Source organism: Anneissia japonica, unplaced genomic scaffold (genome assembly GCF_011630105.1).
Source record: "Anneissia japonica isolate Jap-2015-1 unplaced genomic scaffold, ASM1163010v1 scaffold18742_len73605_cov171, whole genome shotgun sequence".
NCBI classification, from domain to species: domain Eukaryota; kingdom Metazoa; phylum Echinodermata; class Crinoidea; order Comatulida; family Comatulidae; genus Anneissia; species Anneissia japonica.
This window is the reverse complement of record NW_022719834.1, coordinates 22,723-36,989: the sequence shown is the minus strand read 5'-3', so window position 1 is coordinate 36,989 and position 14,267 is coordinate 22,723. Positions and strand designations below refer to the sequence as shown.

The 14,267-nt window shown below is 36.0% G+C and overlaps 2 long non-coding RNA genes across 2 annotated transcripts in view; one reads left to right on the top strand and one right to left on the bottom strand.

Moving 5' to 3' along the window:
- The first annotated feature begins 2,674 nt into the window (after positions 1 to 2,674).
- LOC117111076 lies at positions 2,675 to 13,288 on the top strand. Its single transcript, XR_004445807.1, has 4 exons — positions 2,675 to 2,833; positions 5,890 to 5,950; positions 9,047 to 9,107; positions 12,175 to 13,288. It is a non-coding gene; the product is annotated as an uncharacterized LOC117111076 (long non-coding RNA).
- Positions 13,289 to 13,306: 18 nt separating this feature from the next.
- Positions 13,307 to 14,267, bottom strand: part of LOC117111075 — an 11,835-nt gene continuing 10,874 nt past the window's right edge. Inside the window, exon 5 of the long non-coding RNA XR_004445806.1 lies at positions 13,307 to 13,673. This is a non-coding gene — a long non-coding RNA (uncharacterized LOC117111075). The remainder of the gene's footprint in view (positions 13,674 to 14,267) is intronic.

Below are 14,267 nucleotides of genomic sequence, written 5' to 3'. Positions count from 1 at the left end.
TGATTAAGGATTATAATAAACTAAGTCATTTTAGGGTTAACGAGGGTTAACTATTCGAAAAATGAATCCAAAGTCTGAGTATTTTTCAGTTTTACGCTGACTTAGCTTTATAGTCGAACCAGTCAATCTTTAGACAAAATTATAGTGAACACAGAAGTAATTTTGACATAAATATTTTACGGAATCCGTTCCTGAAATATACAAATAATAGCATACCAAAAGCCCGAAAAAATCTAATCAGGGGAACATTGTTCATTATAAAGATATTTAATGGGTTAAAATCAAACGTTTTATTGCACAACTGCTCAGCTGGAAGCGTATAAATGCATGTCGTTGCCAAGTTGTTGCTAACGAAAAAAATGTGAATTACAGGGTAATACGCCCCACCCCCTCACTCTTTATTCCTCCACTGGATATAATATATGTCCTACAGTCGATTTCAGACACACATTATGCTGTTGCCCTTGTGGGGTTGAGAAAAGAAAACGTATTATTATGGCACGTCTACATGGCCGGAAATTCATTCAGATTTAAAATTGTGTATATAATTTTCCTTTTATCTCCATTTTTATTTTATTATTATTGTTTTTTTGTTTTTTGTTTTTTTTGGACAAATTTGGTGGGATCCCTGGCCGAGAGGAGGCCCCTCTCTTTAATCGTTATAATATGATATGCCCTCGATTTCAGAGACACATTATGGTGTTATTTATCAACAAAGTCCTTTTTGGTCAGGGTGCTAGATTGAGGAACCTATAGTGAGTAGGGCCCCTTTGGGGCCCCTAGAATTCGGAGGCCCTGCGAACCGCTGCATGAGAGCGCATAGGCGTTACACCACTGCCCAGTGGCTGAACTTATAATTTGTACGTTTAGCCTAGTAGGGTACTACATGTCCTTAGCGCAATCTTCCTTATACCTGGTTGGTTGTGCACCTGTCTGATAACATTCAAATTACGGTGAAAGCAAGTGTGTAATGTGAACATAGTTACCAACCGTCTCGCATCGTGCGGGACGGTCCCGTATTTCAAAGTGATTTTGTATGAAACACGAATTTTGCAGAAACACATGCGTGTATAAATTTGTCACTCATTTAGCACAGGTCTGTGCGTGATAACGAATTGTCACAAATTCAGGGGAAAATCTATTTAAAATTAGAAGAAATTAGTTTTATTAAAAATATAAAAATGGTCATGCAGTTTAAACTTGAGTCATTAGACAGTGTTTACGTAAATACTTAATTCACTGACGCGCTACTAAACATTAATCAGTATGCCTATTCATTTTTTGTTTGTTTAAGTAATGAAGTGTTTGTGTACATAGTTCGGGTGCTCAAATTAAACATAATGTAGGCCCTACATTGAAACTCAAATTGTATGTGTATTTATTAAAAATAGTTTTGTACCTGGTCTGCCTTCAAAAACAACTGAAGCGCCATCTTTTTTCAGAGAATTAAGTTATGCACAGTTAGCTAGCGCTCTATTGTTATTGTTATTAAATTATTATGACATTTTAAAAAATTATTTTGGACTGCCCATAAGGTAATTGGACAGGTGTCTCGCCCTGCCCATTTTCAATATTTTTGTTTTGTTTTTTTCTTTTTTGGTGGCAATATAAATTATTTTTAATCATATAATGGGTTGGAGGGGTGGAGGTCGGAAATGAAATGAAAGCCCCTGGTGGCGATCATTCAAATTAAGAAATTTTAGTGAGAGTCATTGTGGAATTTATCAGCCTGCACTACTGTTAATCTACTACTGTAAGCTTATTAATGATGATTTATACAGGTCTTGATTGAGATGAAATTATCTGCTGCCAATGATGATATTTATCTAACGTAACACGTAACAACACGGTCCTAGCGGATCGGAATAACTCTCGTACTGTAGTCTTTTGATGACGCCTGTTTTGCACTGACTCTGCTTGCGTGAAATCATTTCGTTGCCCATCTCGTCAAGACACTAGACTAGTCCTGTAAATTAGAGACTTAGGCCTACCATGTTTTTTTTTGTGTCGTACACGTTTTTGCGCCCATTTTTAGAAATGAAAACAAAGGTAAATAAGAATGAAAGAATATTCCAGTAGCGTAACTCATAATTTAATAGAAAAAAAAGGCGTGATTTTTATACATTATTTTTTTTATGGGTTTTATTTTGAACAAAATAAACAACACTCAATCACAACTGTCAACTATGGTGTTAATTAACTTTATATGGCCACTAGCAGTCTATCTTTTCACTTCTAGATAGAAAAAAAAATAAACAATTCATATATCATTCCGAAAATACCAAGATTTAACGAAAAGTTAACAAAAAATCCCAAGATGTCATTAAAAATCGTAAGATCTTGGAATCCATGCAGTGGTCCCATTGGTGTGGAAGGGAGGGTAGCAGCAACTATCGTCTCGTTTAATATTGCACCGATTGGGGGCGTAATTTACATTATATGGAAGGCCACATTAATTAGGTTTTAGTAGGTTTTAAGCTTATACATTTTTATGGATTTCATTTCATTTAAATTTGTTAATTATGAGCAAAAATAAAGAATTATTATTATTATTATTAAAATATATAGTAGTATTATAGTTGTAATGTATCAAAAGCCAGAGTATTACAGTAATAATTTTTGTAGAGACGCCAATGGCGCATCGTACATCAAGTCCCTTGACGTCACGTTGAGAGGTTGTAAACAAACAAGGTCGCATGTGGGTAAAAACGTGGTGTGTTATGGATGGGGCCTGGAAGTTGGATTTATCGTAAAATTCCTCTTTTTGTACGGCACAACATCGAGATATAATATATCCAACATTTAAAGGAGCTACAGTTTGAATTTGGTGGAGGTAGGAGCTTATTATTAGTTATACCATGGACTACTAACTAGCTAGGCCTGGAGGAAATTCCTAGGCCTAGCTACCTACTAACAGGCCAGACCAGTGCCGCCACCACCACATAGGGGCCTACATGATACTCTAAATTTATAGGCCTAGTCCACTCCTGTCATCTCGGAATGATTAAAGGTGGCTCCGAGTCGGTGGTGGTAGCAGAATATGACCGACGTTGTCTCGATGTCCTCGACGGCAATGCGGATTCTGTGACGGTAAAATCAGGTGCTATGTACGCATCTGGCCCTAAAAAAAAAACGGTTACCAAATTATTTAAAACTTACAATTTTAAACCTAGGCTACCTACTAACAGGCCAGAAAAAGCAGAATATGACCGACGAGGTCTCAATGTCCTCAACGGCAATGCCAATACGCATCTGGCCCTAAAAAAACGGTTACAAAATTATTTAAAACTTACAATTATTCAAAACCAACATGTTCTTTGATGATTTGACTTTCATATTAAGCCATGATAATTACAGTTTCTTATGGAGTTAATTAACCAATAATTAGGACGCTATATATCGATAGTAAACACCCGATCGCTCAACACAATCAACTCCGCCCTACGACACACACAGTACAGTTGACGACTGAAGGTTTCCAGGGTCTGTCATATAATTTGTGCCCAATTGTAATTTTTGTGACCAATTATTTCGCTGCATTAGGATTTCTGGAAAACTTGTATTGTTTTGTAGTTTGTCTTTTCACCATTCCTAGAGATAGGTACCATATTTCTACTTCAATTTGCTAAAGGTACAGCAAATGTCATTACATCACCATCACCCAATGAAGAGCCAGTATGTGTGTGACGTCATTTTTCAAGACCGGCATTGTAGATCACCCACAGTGTAATATGGTAGGAGGTGAGCGGTGTGACTTGCGAATAAGTACTTGGTTTAGCACATGATTACCTAGGCAAGAGTATAGTATTTTCTTATAATACTGTCATCGATAATAGGCGCAGTATAAGGGTTCCACTTAGTAATAACAGTCATGTCATTTATCTATATAGCCATATCAAGGAAGGCATGAATCCCCATTACGTAGGCCCAGGCCACCTTGCTTATGCCTTCGCAAAGAGGGTTTACATACCACTCAGTCTTTGGTCTAATCCATTTACATGACAACACATGCAATAAAAACTGAATATACTGTAAACTGTAAATAAGAGGATTCTTATAGGATTACTAGAACTTTTCTGTTTAAATGGGCCTGCATCAAAATATATTCGACAAATTTGACACTAATAATCATGATTGTGGAAACTCATTCTCTCGATCTGAATTCTGGCTGAACGAATGATGTTTACGATTGGTGGAAGTAACAGGACGAAGTCTACGTAAAGTTAGGTAAATCAAGGATGTATCGATTATACATGTGCATTCAAAGTGTATGAATATGTTGTTCAGATTGTAAAGCGTGGTAATTTTGAATATATTATAATCTAGGCTTCTTGGACTAAAACTTGGGATGAGATTTTGGAAGTTGAGAACTTGACAATGCAGGAGTTAGTTTATGACTGATATATGCCACCCAGATCGATCTGTTGCTAAAGCAGGGCCGCTGCCAAACGGAGAATCCAAGCAAAGGCCTAGGTTTGTCGCTAAAGCAGGGCCGTTGCCAAACGGAGAATCCAAGCAAAGGCCTAGGCTTTGCTTAGTTTCCTCGCCAAGCGAAGAATTTAAGCAAAGCCTAGTGACATATGCCAAGAGTTTGGTACAGGATTCAGTCCTTGTTTGATAATGGCTATAGATAGATAAATGACATGACTCTTACTGAGTGGAACTATACGCCTATTTATCGACGACAGTAGTAAGTACAGTATTGTACTTTTCAATGTTCTAATTTACCCAGTGCATCATTCACATTTTTCCGCTCATCGTAGGTGATCTGCAATGTCAGTCTTGAAAGATGACGTCACACATATTCTGGCTCTTCATTAGGTGATGGTGACATAATGCCATTTACCGTACCTTTAGCAAAATGAAGTAGAGATACGGTACCGTACTGTATCTCTAGCCACGGCGTTGTCTTTTTGTATTATGTATTTTTCTTGATGAAGATGAAATAAAAGCGAAAAGTAGATATTAACATTTTGAGTTACATTCATACTCTTTCTACTTAGGCCTAGATGCGCTTAAGCCCATTGCACATCTAATATGGTATAATTTTGCCCTGATTCTGGCAATACCGCAAAGCCGTTGACATGTACTACGTTAGCCGTCCTAATTAATGGTTAACTTAATTATAAACCATAATTGTTATAATAAGTGGATTATAGGAAAGTAAAATCATCAAGGAATGTATTGGTATTGAATAAGTGTAAAATAATTTAGTAAATGATTTTAGGACTAAATGCGAAACCATAATAGTGCCAAAATTATGAGGGGGCGGGGCTAGGAGCACACAAAAAGTTATATCCTTCAATTGACTTCAAATATAGTTTCACATTAATTCAAATTAAAGAACACATTGATGTGAGTAATCCACACTAGAGTTTAGATCCATGCTTCCCAAACTATGGGTTGCGACCCAAAAAATCAGTCACCAAACGTTTGCGTTGGGTTGCGAGCAGGTTTGCAAAAAAAAAAATTCAATCTATGTGCTTATTTTCAGACAGTTAAACAGGTCTGACGACTTATAAAAAGCATGATTAGGTGAATCCTCATTAGAAAAATCTTTTAATGTGCCTACAATTGTCATATTTTCAGGGGGTATTGAACCACTTTCAAACGATTTTTAGCGACGCCAGACCATGTCCAATTTTTGTTGTTCTCGTTGTGGATAGCAGCCCCAAATAAGGGCCTTGGCGCCACCGCTAATTTCGTCTCCCCCCCCCCACTTTCAACCACGATGCCCATGTCTTCATGGAAACTTTTTCTGTTGTATATTCACTGTCTCCTGGATCCTTTACTCATTAATCCATTTAGTTACTTGAATAATTACGATTTTGTATAAATAGTTAAAGTTTTTTTTGTACAATTATTTGTTTTTTATGTTCTTTATTTCAGAATATGAAAAAAGTTGAGTGATCTTCAAGCCATGAATACGGCACCACCCACATTGCTGCAGGTAAGGAAATGATTTTCAAATTCTGGCTGTGCAATTCGCTTGTGTCCTTGAGCAAGACACTTTATCTGCATTGCTTCTCTCCACCCAGGAGTATAAATGGATACCTGGTGGGGTTGTCTGCTCCTGCGCTGATTTCCAGCAGCAACACTTAACATATGGACCCAATGACCAGGGAAATGAACTGTGTTTTATAACCGCAAGGAAGTAGCACATTATAAATGCCCGTACCAGTACCAGTTAAAAAAAGGGCTACTTGACATTAGTGTTACAGCAATTTTTGTTTACTAATGATCGTCCTTTTGAAAAAACAGCGGTGGATACAAGAATTCGTAATGGAAGAGCCCAAGGAGGAATTGTCACATTTTTTTAATGAATGTTAGTTTGCAAGAAATCATGGGTGTCGATCGGTGGGGACAGGGGGATGCATCCCCCCACATTTCAAAGTAGGGGAACATCATATTGATTGTTCCCCCCACTTTTCACCAATCTTCTACAATTAAATCCCCACTTTTAAAAGCGAATGGAAAGAATAACACTTACGTATGACTCATGAATTTTGTCTGTTCAATTTTCTAAGTGCGGTACGTATTTTCCAGACCAAAACCGAGTAAAAACGCAATTGTTTATACATTTCGTAACCATCTCAGAAACCACTAGATCGATTTTATGGGTGCAACGGTTATCAGAGGCTAAATTTATTGTGAAAACAATGTACTGAACGTTGTTAAAATTGAAAGCGTGTATACTTATTAGCCCAATATTTTTACCAACTCAAAAGTGCACAATTTCTACTATAAACAATTTATTCCTTTTGTATATTATTAGTACCTATATGTTATGCTAGTGTTTAATATTATCTGTATACATAGGATTACTGTTTTTCCTAATTTCAAAAAAAATTATAGTTAGTCAATTGAATTTTATATAGCCATTATTAAACAATTATACAGCCTTTGACACGGATATGATTAAGTGATAGGCCTACCAAAAGTTTACAAACTCCAGTGTTACGTTGACACAAATCTCGCAATGACGTCATAATCAGTGACAGATTCAAGTGGGGCCGAGCCGCCCTTAATTTTTCAAAATTATTTTTTAAAAATTGGAAAAATACAAAGGAAAATTATAATTAGAATTTAGGTCTGAGAGTGCCATTTCCGGCAATCTAAAGGTGTCATAATCATAAATTTTCTTTCCTCAGCCCCAACCATCTACTTTCCCAAATTGTGCAAGTCTCTCCCTGTTCCCCCTCTAATTTGCTTTCCTGGAGCCGCCACTGATAATGATAAATTCAGTAAACCACCTTTATGTTTGTGAAATCAAAATGCTAACTAATGTTTTGTGTGCTCCCTCCCTAGTCCTGTTGGATCGTAAATTAGACGGTATTATTTTCACTCACAGTAGTGTAGTCGCAAGTTTACATACACAAAAGTGAAATTCAAAAAAAGGAGAAAAGCAAAAACCTCTTGATTGATTTTAAAAGTACTGTACATGCAAAAAGACTAAATCAATAACTGCTTTTAAGTTTATCTTATTTGGTTTTCATGGTTCGAATTTTGAATACGTTACAAGCTAATCAGTAGATAATAAATCATTATTTTAAGGTTAGTTTGCACGAAAGTGGGCATAATTATGACTAAAAGGATAATTTTAAAAACTTTTTTATGATGAGCATTTCAGTGGCAGATTCAAGGGGCCCAGCCGGTCCACCATCCCTAATTTTTTTTTCGAAATTAAAAGTGGAAAAAAAATTGAAATTATGTTCAAATTCAGTCTGAGGGTACCATTTCCGACCAACTAGAGGTGCCATAATCATAAATTTTCTTACTAAGCACTAACCATGGTGGGGCTGAGATGGTCTACACTCTTCATCTGTAAAAGTCCCTCTCTTGGCCCAGATCTATTTCAAATTACTGGATCTGCCACTGGATATTTTGAAAATTTCGTATGGAAATAAATGTTAATTGCATTGCTTAAAATCAATTAAAATGCTATATGCGCCAGCGCTTCCGGGGGCGAAGCCCCCTGGTCTGAAACCAAGGCTTGTGCCTATGGCCCAAGGCTCATTTTTAATTTCGTCCCCCCCACTTTCAACCACGGATCGACGCCCTTGCAAGAAATATTTAAGCAGGCATGATTATGATTACCAGGATAATTTGAAAAAGTTTTTATGATGAGTATTTATTATGATGAGTATTTCAGTGAAATACTCATCATATTTCTCATTCAAGGGGCCCAGCCAGCCCAGCTTCCCTAATTTTTTTCAAAAGTGGAGAAGAAAGAAATTATATTCAAATTTAGCCTGAGAGTGCCATTTTTGGCCAACTAGCAGTGCCATAATTATAAATTTTCTTACCTCAGCCCCAACCATGGGGCTGATGTGGTCTGCAGTTTTCATCTGTAAAAGTCCCTCCCTGCCCCCCCCCCATTTCAAATTCTTGGATCTGCCACTGTATTTTAAAAATGTAGTGTGGAAATAAAAATGTTAATTGCATTCTTTATTAAAATCAATTAGACATGACTTATAAAAGGCTCCAGGCGCCAGAGCTTCCGGAGCCATTCCCCCTGGACAGCTCCCCTTTCCCCAGTACTGATGAAATAAGCCCTTGAAACCCCTGAATTGTCATATTTTCAGGGGGTATTGAACCACTTTCAAACGATTTTTAGCGACGCCAGACCATGTCCAATTTTTGTTGTTCTCGTTGTGGATAGCAGCCCCAAATAAGGGCCTTGGCGCCACCGCTAATTTCGTCTCCCCCCCCCCACTTTCAACCACGATGCCCATGTCTTCATGGAAACTTGTGTATTTACACAGATACACCTTGATGTTTAATCATTCAAGCATACAGTCACATTTGAATGATCATGTGACAACACGTCCTCCGGTATTGCCATTATGGTGTTTTTCTTCCGTCATTGTTGTGGTATAACATTTATATAATTATTTAACTTAAAATTACCACCATGTTTACAATACTTTGTTCTATTGTATATTCACCATCTCCTGGATCCATTACGTTACTTGAATTATTACGATTTGGTATGCATATTTAAAGGTTTTTTTTATACAATTATTTGTTATGTTCTTTATTTTAGAATATGGAAAAAGTTGAGTGATCTTCAAGCCATAAATACACCTCCACCCACATTGCTGCAGGTAAAGAAATGATTTTCAAATTCATAAACTCAAAATGTTACTCAATGTTGATGATTTTGAAACCCCGCTTCCCATACTTTTTTTTCTGGGACCCAATTTGTGATTTCCCAGACAAGTCGCGACCCATGTAATATTAAATGTCATAGTAAATTGCACATCGACCTTTATAAATCCCAAAAATGTGATGCTTTATATTTTTAAAAAAGGGCTACTTGACATTAGTGTTACAGCAATTTTTGTTTACTAATGATCGTCCTTTTGAAAAAAACAGCGGTGGATACAAGAATTCGAAATGGAGGGGCCCAAAGAGGAATTGTCTCAGATAGAGGGTACATCCAGCTCAGTCCCACTATGGTTGGGGCTGAGGTAAAAAATTTTATTATTAGGCACCCATAGGTGGTGGGAAATGGTACTCTTGGATTGAATTTGAATAAAATTTCTTTTTTTTTAAATTGGAGGGTGGGTAGGGGGAGGAAGGGGGAGCCTTGAACCCGCCACTGGAAAATGAGACTACTTTAAATATTTTGAAACGAAAATATAATCAACTTTTTTGCAGAAAATATTTTAAACCATTGAATTATATATTTGATGAACTTAAACCTAAATTCCCCTCACCCCCGTGGTTATCAGTGGCTTATCCAGGATTTAAGGAGGGGGAGGGGAGTGTGATAAAATAAGAGTCCAAACCACGTCAGTGGCACCTTGGTTGGCAGTGACGTGAGAACATTTTCAGTAGTTTGTGCCTGTGGATGCCCGAAATGGAATTTAAATTACATTTTAATTCTTTTTATTTTTGACGAGATGAGTAAAAAAAAACCGAAAATTAAACAGGTGCCCGAAAAAGGCACTTAAATACTTATAATTCCAAAATCAACCATATCCACCTGAGCCCCCAACCCCACAAGAATTTGAGACTTTAAAGATGCCAGAAAATGGCACTTGGATAAAATTTATGAAAACTACCATCCACCTCAGCCCAGCATGTTGAAACTGAGGTGAAACAATTGAATTTTAGATGCCAGAAATGGCACTTTAATGTAAAAAATCTAGTAAAATTACTACATCCATCTGAGCTCCATCATGGTTGAGGCTGAGGTGAGAAAAAATATTAAAAATTGGGGATTCTAGATGCCGGAAAATGACACTTTATACTTAAAATTTATGTCCGTTATTTTTGATCATTGAAAAAGATCCTCTTTTCATTTTTTTTAAACTCTGAAGGTGTGGGAGGGGGGGTACTCAAGCACCCCGGATATTCCCTGGACATGCCACTGATATTCATATGAATAATGTTATTTTTAGGTCATCTTACAGTAATTGTCTGTTTTAAGTTTATTTCTATAAATTGTTTTTAAACCGTTGAAGGTTTCACAATTACTGTATGTTGTAGTAAACGGCAACAGAAAAATAATACTAGTCATATGAATTTCAGAATATTCATTGTGGGCATAATAATAAAATATTGTTCTAATGAGGATTCTCCTAAACATGCTGGTACAGTAGAACTCCTATTAAGAGGACACCTTCAGGACCAAAAATTTGTCCCCTTAATAAGGGTTAAATCTACTATATTCATCGTCAATTATAAATTTTCTTCAGATTTAAATTACATTTTATTATAATAATGATAGATAAAGGTTATCATAATGAGGGTGGTAATAATGTAATTGTAGTAAGATGGTACTATTTTAATATAAATGCCTGATATAAAATTTTGAAAAACCTTTAAAAAGTATTATAAACTTTGACTAGCAAATTCAAAAGAATAAAATAAGTTGTTACAATTAAATTAATTTTGTTGTTTTTATTCTTGTACTACAGTGAAGTATGGATATGTTAAACCTACTGTATGCGCTCTCATGTAGCAATCCACAGGGCCCCCGACCTTTGTAGTCCAGGTCAAAAATCATCTTTACCATGGTATAAGCTACTACCGCAATGAAATTGATATCCATCCTTTTGTAAGTGGCAGGTTCGTACTCGCTGTTGGTGTGGAATTGAAATAAAATAAAATAAAAAATAAAATAAAATTCAAACTGTAGGTCCTTTATATAATGGAAAGAACATCTTGATGTTGCGTTAAACAAAAAGTGGGATTTAACTAAAAGAAAGCAAGTTTTATAACCACTTTTTAGCCGCTGTCACCGTCGATGTTTACCTCGAGAAGTGACGTCACGAGGCTGGAATAAGGATACGCCATTTCCGTCTCTACAAAACTTATTAGCTAATTGATACGTTCGCTAATAATTAACAGTATCACAATGCATTTTGATACATTATAATTGCTTAATATGACTATATATTTTTAATCATACAAATCTCTGAAATAACTAAAGAAAAACAATAAACAGTACAAGTAAATAAATAGTACAAGTTTAAAAAATAATGAACATGGCCTTCCATATGATATAAACTACGTCCTCAATCGGATCAGGGCACCCCCCCCCCCCGGATCAGGGCACCCCCCCCCCCCAATCAATAGTGTCCTTGATCTAGAACTCCTCACCCAAAAGAGCTTGAATGATAAAATGTATAATGTGTGTCTGACATTGATTGTAGTCCATATTATATCTAGTGACGGATCAAACAGGGTCTAACCGGGCCCCCTAAGTTTGTTAAAATTAAAAAATAGAGATAAAAATAAAATTATATTCAAATTTTAAATCTGTGAGTGCCATTTCCAGTCATCTAGGTGCTATAGTCATAAATTTTCTTACCCACCATGGTTGGGGCTGAGACCCTTCGCCTGTAAAAATTCTTCACTGGGCCCACCTATATCAAATTCCTGGATTCATCACTGATTATTTATTCTGCCATTAAAAAAAATTTAGAACACAATGACAGATTCAATAAATAAAAATCTAAAGTCCCAAAATGGAATTGCCGACCAGGCAATCCTAGGAAAGCCACAGAGCCCTCGACCCCAGCGTTACGCTATTGGATATGATAACAGTGATTTACAAATACTGTAATGATGGTACAAACATATACAATTATTTTAACTAGTTTAAATTATAATTTTACAGTACTTTCATAGTTAATAGTTTTTGTTTTTTATAATTTCTAGGAAAACACTTGCTGAGCAGATTTATTGTGGGCTATCAAGACTAGAATTCAGTAGGAGCTTGTTAACGTAAAGCAGATGAATGATGGGCAGACTGATTAGTTTAGGAAGCTTGCGAAGTACAAATGAAGCAGATGAACTGTGGGAAACCAAGGTTGAGCAATGAATTGTGGGAAATCAAGACTGATTTGTTTGAATTAGTATTCAGTACCAACAGTAGCTGAATGGTGCTTGAAGCTTAGCGAAGTCAGATTTTGAGATAATGCAAGTGAACTATAGAAAGTCAAATTTTGATATAGAATTGTGTGGAATAGACACTGATTTATTTGATTCCTGCTACATACGCTGTTGTTACCTGAAGCTTTGCAAACTGTGATGTATGGAAATGAAGCAGATGGATTATGGGACATCTACTGTGCACTGCAAAAACATTTGTTGTACATTCATAAAATTGGTGGTTATGAAAAGAAGTCAGGTTTGTGATATAATAAGTAACTTAGTGTTAGTCCGATTAAAATGCTGGCCCAATTCTGGAATTACAGTACTTAAAATGCTGAGGATTCTGGACAATGAGTTGATTAATAAAACCAGAAATGAGAATGAGTAAATTGATGGTCCTATTCTGGACTTGGTGTAAATTATTGGTCCTATTTTGGACTTAGTTAAAATTTTGTACCGAGATTGTAAATGGTGTAAATTGTTGGTCCTATTTTGGACTTAGTTAAAATAGTGTAAATTGTTGGTCCTATTCTGGACATAGTGTAAATTATTGGTCCAATTCTGGATTTGGTTGAAATTCTGGAATAGTGTAAATTAGTTGTCCTATCTTGAACTTAGTGTGAAATTATGGACTTCTTGGACTTGGTGTAAATTATTGGTCAAATTCTGTGTAAATGTAAATGGTTGAGTCCTATTCTGGACTTTTAGTGTAAATGTAAATGGTTGAGTCCTATTCTGGACAAGGTTAAAATTCTGGACTTTGGTGTAAATGTAAATGATTCAGTCCTATTCTGGACTTAGTTAAAATTCAGGACTTTAGTGTAAATGTAAATGGATGAGTCCAATTCTGGACTTTAGTGTAAATGTAAATGGTTCAGTCCTATTCTGGACTTAGTTAAAATCAAACAAAATGAAACACTATTTTAATTGTACTACAATTTGTAGTGTACTGTATTTCAAACACCACATACTCTACAATCCAATAAATCTTAACGAAACTTTTTTCGAAAATTTCGTCAGCATCTCGCGCAATAAGACAGTTGGGATTATCCAAGCGGATGCGATCGCCCATCATAGGCAATCGCCACGCGTGGAACCTACGCTCCACCCACCACCCTTGGCCCCGCTGAAAGATATATATGCCTCTCAGAAGTTGTTCTTGACTTGGTGTCAGTTCTGCAGTTTTGCTGGTTTTTGCAGTTCTAGCTGAAATCAATGAATATTCATCATTTCTCTGCCTGGTATGAGGATAGTTGGTCTGGTGGAATATGCAAATAAATCAACTGAAATTAAAAATTTAACCAACAAATATTATGACTTTCATTATTTTAATTACTTCTTAATTAATTGCAAAATAACACACTTTATTATTAATAGATATTCTACATACAATAACTTTATATTATTTTAACACTAACATCCGTTGTATAAAACTTGATTATAATACAACCCGAGGCAATGCTTGTCAATGTGCCCACCTATATGGAGAGTTTACCATAGACTTTCCTGTAGGTGCTTTATACCTGTCTCTTATACACATCTAGATGTGTATAAGAGACAGATTTGAGACTTTAAAGATGCCAGAAAATGGCACTTGGATAAAATTTATGAAAACTACCATCCACCTCAGCCCAGCATGTTGAAACTGAGGTGAAACAATTGAATTTTAGATGCCAGAAATGGCACTTTAATGTAAAAAATCTAGTAAAATTACTACATCCATCTGAGCTCCATCATGGTTGAGGCTGAGGTGAGAAAAAATATTAAAAATTGGGGATTCTAGATGCCGGAAAATGACACTTTATACTTAAAATTTATGTCCGTTATTTTTGATCATTGAAAAAGATCCTCTTTTCATTTTTTTTAAACTCTGAAGG